Here is a 7,462-nt window from a genome sequence, read left to right on the forward strand (position 1 = left end):
CAGTAGTAGTAATCTCTTTCCATAATAGTTTGCAGAATATTAACAACACAATCATTACAACAGGATAACGACTTGTTCTAGGATTGTTTCCCAGTTAAATATGTGAAGAATAGAAATTATAATCATAAAAATGGCTAGATTTGATGCAGTACTTTAAGGTTTGTGAGCATTTTTAGAGATATTCTTTAAATTTTGAGGTGGGACCTATTTTCATCCCCTTTGTATAGATGAGATGAGGAAGGCTCCTGGAGATTAAGTGACTTGTTCTTGGTTACTTAACTATTAGGATTCAAACTCGTGTCTCCCCTGACTCAAGTCAAGGATATTTTCCCACTGTGCCCCAATGCCTTCTAAATTTTTTTAAAAATATTATTCACATTGAACTTTTTAACTTCACAAAATGCTCTGTATATTTATCATTTAATCCTTCTAGAAATTCTGATATGTACAAATACTTTATATTATAATCTCCATTTCATAGAAAAGGAAACTATGATTCAGAAAGGTTAAATTTCTTGACTCTGCTCACATGATTCATAAATTAGATATTTTAACCCAGAGCCTTCCTAATTCCTCCTATTATCAAACACTGCATCTGTCTCACAGAATTTTTCCCCTGAAAAGTACATCTAGTTTAACCTCCTTAGGTTTGTTTATGGCAGTTTCTATCTCAATGTTACCTCTAAGAAGAACCTTTCTCCAAACCACTCACTTTTACATATGGGGAAATTGAGACCCAAAGTTACATGGCTAGTTAATGGCAGAGCCTTTTATAAGCTTTTTTGTTCTTGGAGTCTGAAGTAACTCAGTTGTTCCTTTGGATCAGACTATAGACATAGGATCATAGAATCTCCTGAAAGTAACCTGGTCCATCCCATAACTGAACAGGAATCTCAAGAACAGGCACCCTGATAGGCAGTCTTCTAACCTCTGACTGAAAAATCTGCAATGACAAAGGGAAGCTCTACCTCCACAAGCAAACGATTCCATTTGGGGAAAATCCTGATCGGAAAGAAGCTTTTCTTTCAAACTAAGAAAAAAAACTGCCTTCTGTATAATGTTTTACCCATTAGTCCTAGTTCTGTCTTCTGTGGCAGAACATATCTAATCCCTTGTCCATATATCAACCCTTCAGATATCCCACAACTGTGAACATCTTCTCCCTTCCCCCATTAAGTCATCTCCAGACAAAATATCCCTAGTTCCTTCAACCAGTCCTTATATGGCATGGTTTATATTCTGTGAGCCTGTTTTATTTTATTGCAAGAAGACAAGGTATGGAATGAAAGGACCAATGGAGGGGGAGTTTTATTGGATAGAAGGGAGACCTTCCAGAGAAGCAAATTTCCAGCTTGAGAATTTCAGGCTATGAACTGTTCCTTCCACTACGAACAATCTATGCTCTAAGGTCCTTTTTAGACCTGCTTTTCTATTTTCTGTGCCCTAAGTTCAGGACCCTAGAGTCAGTTTCCTACTTTGGGAAATGATGGGTTTAGGATAAATATTTGGAATCTTCCGGTTAGATTATTATCAGGGGCAGTAACAAAGGGGGAGGAAGCAGAAGGATCTTTTGGCCTAGGCTCAAAGGATATCTTTAATTTACCCATTAAAGGAATACCCCTATTTATGTATGAGGCAAAAATGTTAGAATTGCTGCATGAGGGTTCTTTTTCACTGGATAGCACATTTTACAGAGCAAAAACCTAGAAAACCATTTTTCAAAATTAAGAAAATTAATATTCAAATTATATTTCTTTCATTTACAACACATTTAATTTTGATTATGACTAGGGCTTCAAAAGTGGTACTGAGCCCTGACCTCCCTGGATATCTAAGATCTCTTGTTCACTCTTCTCATAATTCCACTTAAATTGCTCTCTCAAGGTTTACCTGTTATATCTTTGTCAGATTTAAAGCTCTTTTTCTTCAACCTTGTTTGTAGCTCTTGGCACACCTTCATGAAACTCTCCTTCCATGGCTTTTGTGATACTACATTCTCCCAGTTTTCTTCCACAGATTCTTCATTCTATCTTTTCCCCTTGCTTTTCTTTCTCTTCTTTATCCCATATCACCCCCTTCTCGTGTGCACTCACACACATACACACACACACACACAGATACATGCATGTACACCCCTGCTAAATGTAGGCATTCTTCAAGGTCTGTAATCTTTTCCCTTCTCTCTGGTTTTTCTCTGTGGAATTTATTAATTCCATGACTTGAGCCTGATACTCTTTACCTCCAGCTCTGACCTCTCTCCTGAGTTCCAGGCCTTCATGTCCAGTTGCCCACAGGGTTATCTCCACCTATAGCCCCTCCAATTCCATGTTTTTCAAATCAATCTCATCATCTTCTCCCTACCACCTGTCCCTCCTCTGAGTCCCCTTGTTTCTCTTAGGGCCACTGTCATCTTCCCAGTCACTATAACTCTAAACCTTAGACATGAGAGAGAAGCAAAAATCTAATATTTGAAAAATCACATTGAGTCTTTCCTTACAGTGCTTCTCCCATTTCTCTCTCCTTTTCTATTTCTACTGCCAGTACTCCAGATTAAAACTTCATTACATCCTGCTTAAACCACCGAGAGTCCCAACTGTTCAATCTGCTTCCAGTCTTCCTCCCTGACCTTCCCACTCTAATCCTTTACCAATCCATCCAAAGTATACTGACAAAATTCATTTTCCTCAAATAGAGCTCTGATCATGTCACCGCTCTGCTCAAAAAGCCTTTTACTTTCAGTTACCTAAAAGAAAAAGTCTAAATTCCTTAGCTTGGCATTCAAGGCTTCCTATCATCTGATCCCAACCTACCTTCTGAGCTTTATTTTCTCCTCTCCCTTATATTCTAGTGAAATTAAACTATTTGCTGTTCCTTAGAATAATGACTCTAGTTTGCACCCATCATTCCTTTCCAATGTCATACCCTCCTCAATTTTCCATCCTTACCTATAAATTCAGAAACCATGCCCCTCACCTCCATAAAGCCTTCCTTTCTGCTCCCACCCCAGCTAGAAGTGATATTTTCCTCCCTTTCTTTGTAATACTATTCACCATTTTCTGCTTTTTTTTTTTGGAGACACCTGTATAAGTGTCCTATCTTTTTTAGCAGACAATTTTTTACATAGTGAAAAACATTGATTAAGACTTTTATATTTACCAAGTATTTTGCTAAGTATTGGGGAAGATATCAGCTCCCATCTTCATGGATCAAGTAAGGGGATAAGTCTTTGGCATATACCTATAATGCACAGTATTACACACTAAATGTAAGAGAGATTAGCAAAACAAAATTCTATGTGAGAAAAGAGGCCAAAGGTTGTCACTGCCCTGGCATAAAAGAAAGCTTCAGAAGGAGGTGATATTTGAGCTGGTCTTTCAAGGATGGGAAATATTTGATAGGGAAAGAAGGAAAGGAAGGGAAGAAGGAAAGGGAAGGGAAGGAAAGGAAGGAAAGAAGGAAAGGGAAGGGAAGGAAAGGAAGGAAAGAAGGAAAGGGAAGGGAAGGAAAGGAAGGGAAGAAGGGAAGGGAAGGGAAGGGAAGGGAAGGGAAGGGAAGGGAAGGGAAGGGAAGGGAAGGGAAGGGAAGGGAAGGGAAGGGAAGGGAAGGGAAGGGAAGGGAAGGGAAGGGAAGGGAAGGGAAGAGAAGGGAAGGGAAGGGAAGGGAAAGGAAGGGAAGCTCTTTGCATATAAGGAGTAGACAAGGAAAGATATGATCCAGCTGCAGGAGCATAGCATAGTGTGTGTTCATAGGACAAAAATCATCTAACTTTGCTGGAATTCTGAGTTCATGGAGGGGAGTATTTATGAGAAAATTAGAAAGGTAGGAAGGCACAAAATTGTCAGTGGCTTTGAATACTGAGCAGAAGACTAAAACTCCCTGAGAGAAGGTATCACATCTTAACTTTGTTCCCACTAGCACATCATAAGAAATTGAAGAAACATATGATAAAACTTTCAATACAAAAATGAGTTATCAGGGCAGCTAGGTGGATCAGTGGATAGAGAGCCAGACCTAGAGACAGGAGGTCCTAAATTCAAATCCAGTCTCAAACACTTCCTAGTTGTATAACCTGGGCAAGTCACTTAATCCCTATTGCCTAGCTCTTACTGCTCTTCTGTCTTGGAATCAATATTTAAGTAGTGATGCTAAAAGAAAAGGTAAAGGTTTTTTTTTTAAGGAGTTACCAGGATTTTCCCCTTTCTAGGCCAATTTGAAATCAGGTTTCATAGGTAAACATAAAAATCTTGTCAGGAACTGATACACTGTCCCTCATTAGACAGGAAAGGAAAATGATCTCTTTTTAAAAGTTCATAAAATCATAATGCATGGAGTATTAGAGTGGAAAGGGCCCTAAAGATAATGGAGCATGAGAGCTAGAAGGGACTTTAGAGCAAATTATATGAATTGTTACAGAAGGAGTCTTAAAACAAGGCACATGAGAGCAGGCCAATTAATTCAATCCTCCTCTCCCATTTAATACATGAGGAAACTGGATTGCAAAAGGGGGAAATTAATTGCCCAAATTCACACAGAAGAATTAGGATTATAAACCAGGTCTTTTGACTTTCAGGATCAATAGTTGAGCTGTGATGTCTCCCCAAAACCCTAATAGTGTCTTCTGTGTTTGAACTGGAGAGATATGCCATGCCTATCAGACTCACTGGATGATTTGGTGTTGGTGTTAATAAATCAAGATGTCTCTAGAAGATAGTCTTAAGGATGCCCCATAGGCAACTCCTTGTGGACTAAAATGGCAAAAGGAAACTCCTCCCCCTCTACTCAGGAGGAAGCCATTGAGACTAGACTACAATGGGGACCATTGAAAAAAAAAACCAAGAGATTAGTCAGTGCCTGTACAGGATTCTACCTGTCACAGATTGCATACGGAGAGGGAGGGGTGATCTCTGAGGAAATGGGAGGGGTCCTAAGCCCACAGGCCTGGCAGCAACTTTGGGCTCCCTCCCAACAGCAGCCTCAGCCCCTCTCTCCTGGAAAGCTCCAAGGAAAGGCTGAAAACTATTCCTTGGCTTCAGAGAACCCAGCAGAATCACAGCCATATCCTGATCCAGCCTGAATTATCTATGATGCCATTCTATAAAGCAGGGAAAGCCCCTGAAGTGACTTTCCAGATTCCCTCCTGCCTTGTCGTTCCTCCACATAGGAGAAACAGAACTACTTCAGATCTCTTGAACCATTCAAACCAAGGCAAGTACCAAGTGATGAGATGCCCAGTGTTCCTCATCAGCTGAATCCTGCTGCCCCCACCACCTCCTGCCTCCTACTCTAACTCCTTCTATCACAATGTCCCCTCTCACCCTGAGCCAACCTCAGCTCCCAGTCCTAGATATCCTAAACTGTACTCACCCAAAGACCCTGAATCACCCTATCTTTTATTCTTATCTCCTTCCCTAGGATACATCTCTAACCAAAAGATCTTTCCTTTCATCTTCCTTGTTCCTCTTATAAAGTCTGTACTGTATGGTAGGTAGAGTGGATGGAGCAGGAGACTTGGAGCAAAGAAAATTGGGGTTCAAATTCCACCTGACATTTATTAGCTATGTAACTCTGAGCAAGACACTTAAACTCCCTGTGCCTCAGTTTTCTAATCTATAAAATGACTTGGTTGGAGTCAAAGGCTTCTAACGTTACTTCTAGTTCCATGATCTCTATCTACATTCCCTTTAACCTTACTTGTCCCAACTCTAACTCTTTCTACCCAATACTCTTCCCTCTAATTGTTTCCTCCTTCAATTCTCTATCTCTAACCTAGACACCTACCCCCCCTAAATTCTGCCTTTGATTTTCAACCCTTATGCATATAATTATCCTTACCCTGTATACCTTGCCCTATCCTTGTCACCCCTCCCACATTCCTCTTCCTCATCAGCTATCCTAAGCCTCCTGACCCCAAATGTAACTCACCACACCTCTCCATCCCACATTCCTACCCTAACCAGCTTGCCCAGTCCTAAGCTCAGCACAGCTACATGCTCTCCTTGGACAGTCCCAATTTAAAGAACAGAGTAGTTGTCTTTTAACAAGGTTTACAAAAGGAACAGTCTTTGGCAGGGCTTATAAGACATGCTTACAATATACCCTAAATATTACAATTTTCTTCCCTAAATATTCTCTCCCCGCACCAGTCTCATTATACTCACCATAATCTTCTCATGCCCACCCTTGGCACAAAACCCCCTTCCCCTAACCATACTCAGTAAGAAAAATTCCCTAGTCCTAAAACCCCATAAGTCTTAATCCTCACTCTGTAGCAAATGCCTCTCTTATCAGTACTCTGTGCCTAGGATTCATCTCTCTCTATTTTTCTGTTGCAGCTTACAAAACAAAACTTTTAAGATATATGACTCCTTGCCAGGCTATTGGCACCAATGAGGTGAAAGGAGTGGAAGGAAGAATGGGGGCTGCTGGGCATCAAAGGGCTGAGTTGGTGGAGGTCACCTGGACAAGGAAGGTGGCATTTGTCAGAAGCTAGAATAATTCATGCTTAGGACAACCTAAAGAACCTGCCAGAAACGGAACAAAAGGGGACAAGGAACAAAAACTGAGCATCAGAAACCCTTAAGTAAGAAAGGCAGATCAGCCTCCATCAAAGTCCCTGTTAGGACTTACCTCTTTGGTCAAGGTCACGGCCTTAGCTCCATCCTGGTCCCACCCAGCAGGGATGGGCTGCATCTGGCATTCAGCAGGAGGGTGAGGGGCTGGGGCGAGGGGGGCTGTGGAATGGGATGGGAAAGGAGGCCATCCCTTCCCTTCAAACTATAAACTGCCACTGGGACCCCAAAGCTACCACCAGAGCATATTTAAACAGCTGCTAACCTGAGCCCCCTTCCCCCCGAACTTCTCCCCGCATCTCCCCAGCTAGAAAGCCCCTTTCTTCGTTTTACCTTATATGAGCTGAAAGAGGAGTCCAGAAGGCCTGAACTCCCTCTGTCCAGCCCTCCCAGAGCCCCCATTGGCCCTGGCCCGGCTCATGTGACCACTTCGCCTTGACCTGCCCGTGTTGGGGGAGTGTTGGCTTTACCCCCTAAGGAAGGAGAGCTTGACAATTTTCATATTTCTTCTAAATTTGGAGATTTCAGACAATGCTGGGAGGTTTGGCTCAGACTGCCCAAGCCCATGTGGAAGTCATTAAGTCAGAGGGGGAGGGAAGGAGGGAGGGAAGGAGAGGAGGAGGAGGAAGGGAGGAAGGGAAGAAGAAGGGGGGGACAACTGAGTTCGTGAGGATGACAGGCCTGTGACTGTTGCCAGTTATATGCCTGGGAACATGAGGAACACGCTCAGAGAAAGTTGTTTGTAATAATTTCCTTCCTCTCCTCAAACTCTTCTGTTCCATCTGGGAAAGGATGAAAAGGAAAAAGTCCTGAGAACTTTAGGCAGGAAGAACCAAATCCTGCCTCCTGCCCATGGGCCTCCTAGAGCTCGGAAGAGAAGGGTGGGGGCTGGG

The 7,462-nt window shown here is 42.1% G+C and overlaps 1 long non-coding RNA gene across 1 annotated transcript in view; it reads right to left on the minus strand.

Moving 5' to 3' along the window:
* The window catches only part of LOC130456397 (uncharacterized), a 33,560-nt gene extending 26,493 nt beyond the window's left edge, over nucleotides 1-7,067 (minus strand). The window contains exon 1 of the long non-coding RNA XR_008915180.1: nucleotides 6,628-7,067. This is a non-coding gene — a long non-coding RNA (uncharacterized LOC130456397). The remainder of the gene's footprint in view (nucleotides 1-6,627) is intronic.
* Between the last annotated feature and the right edge of the window lie 395 nt (nucleotides 7,068-7,462).

Source organism: Monodelphis domestica, chromosome 1 (genome assembly GCF_027887165.1).
Source record: "Monodelphis domestica isolate mMonDom1 chromosome 1, mMonDom1.pri, whole genome shotgun sequence".
NCBI lineage: Eukaryota > Metazoa > Chordata > Mammalia > Didelphimorphia > Didelphidae > Monodelphis > Monodelphis domestica.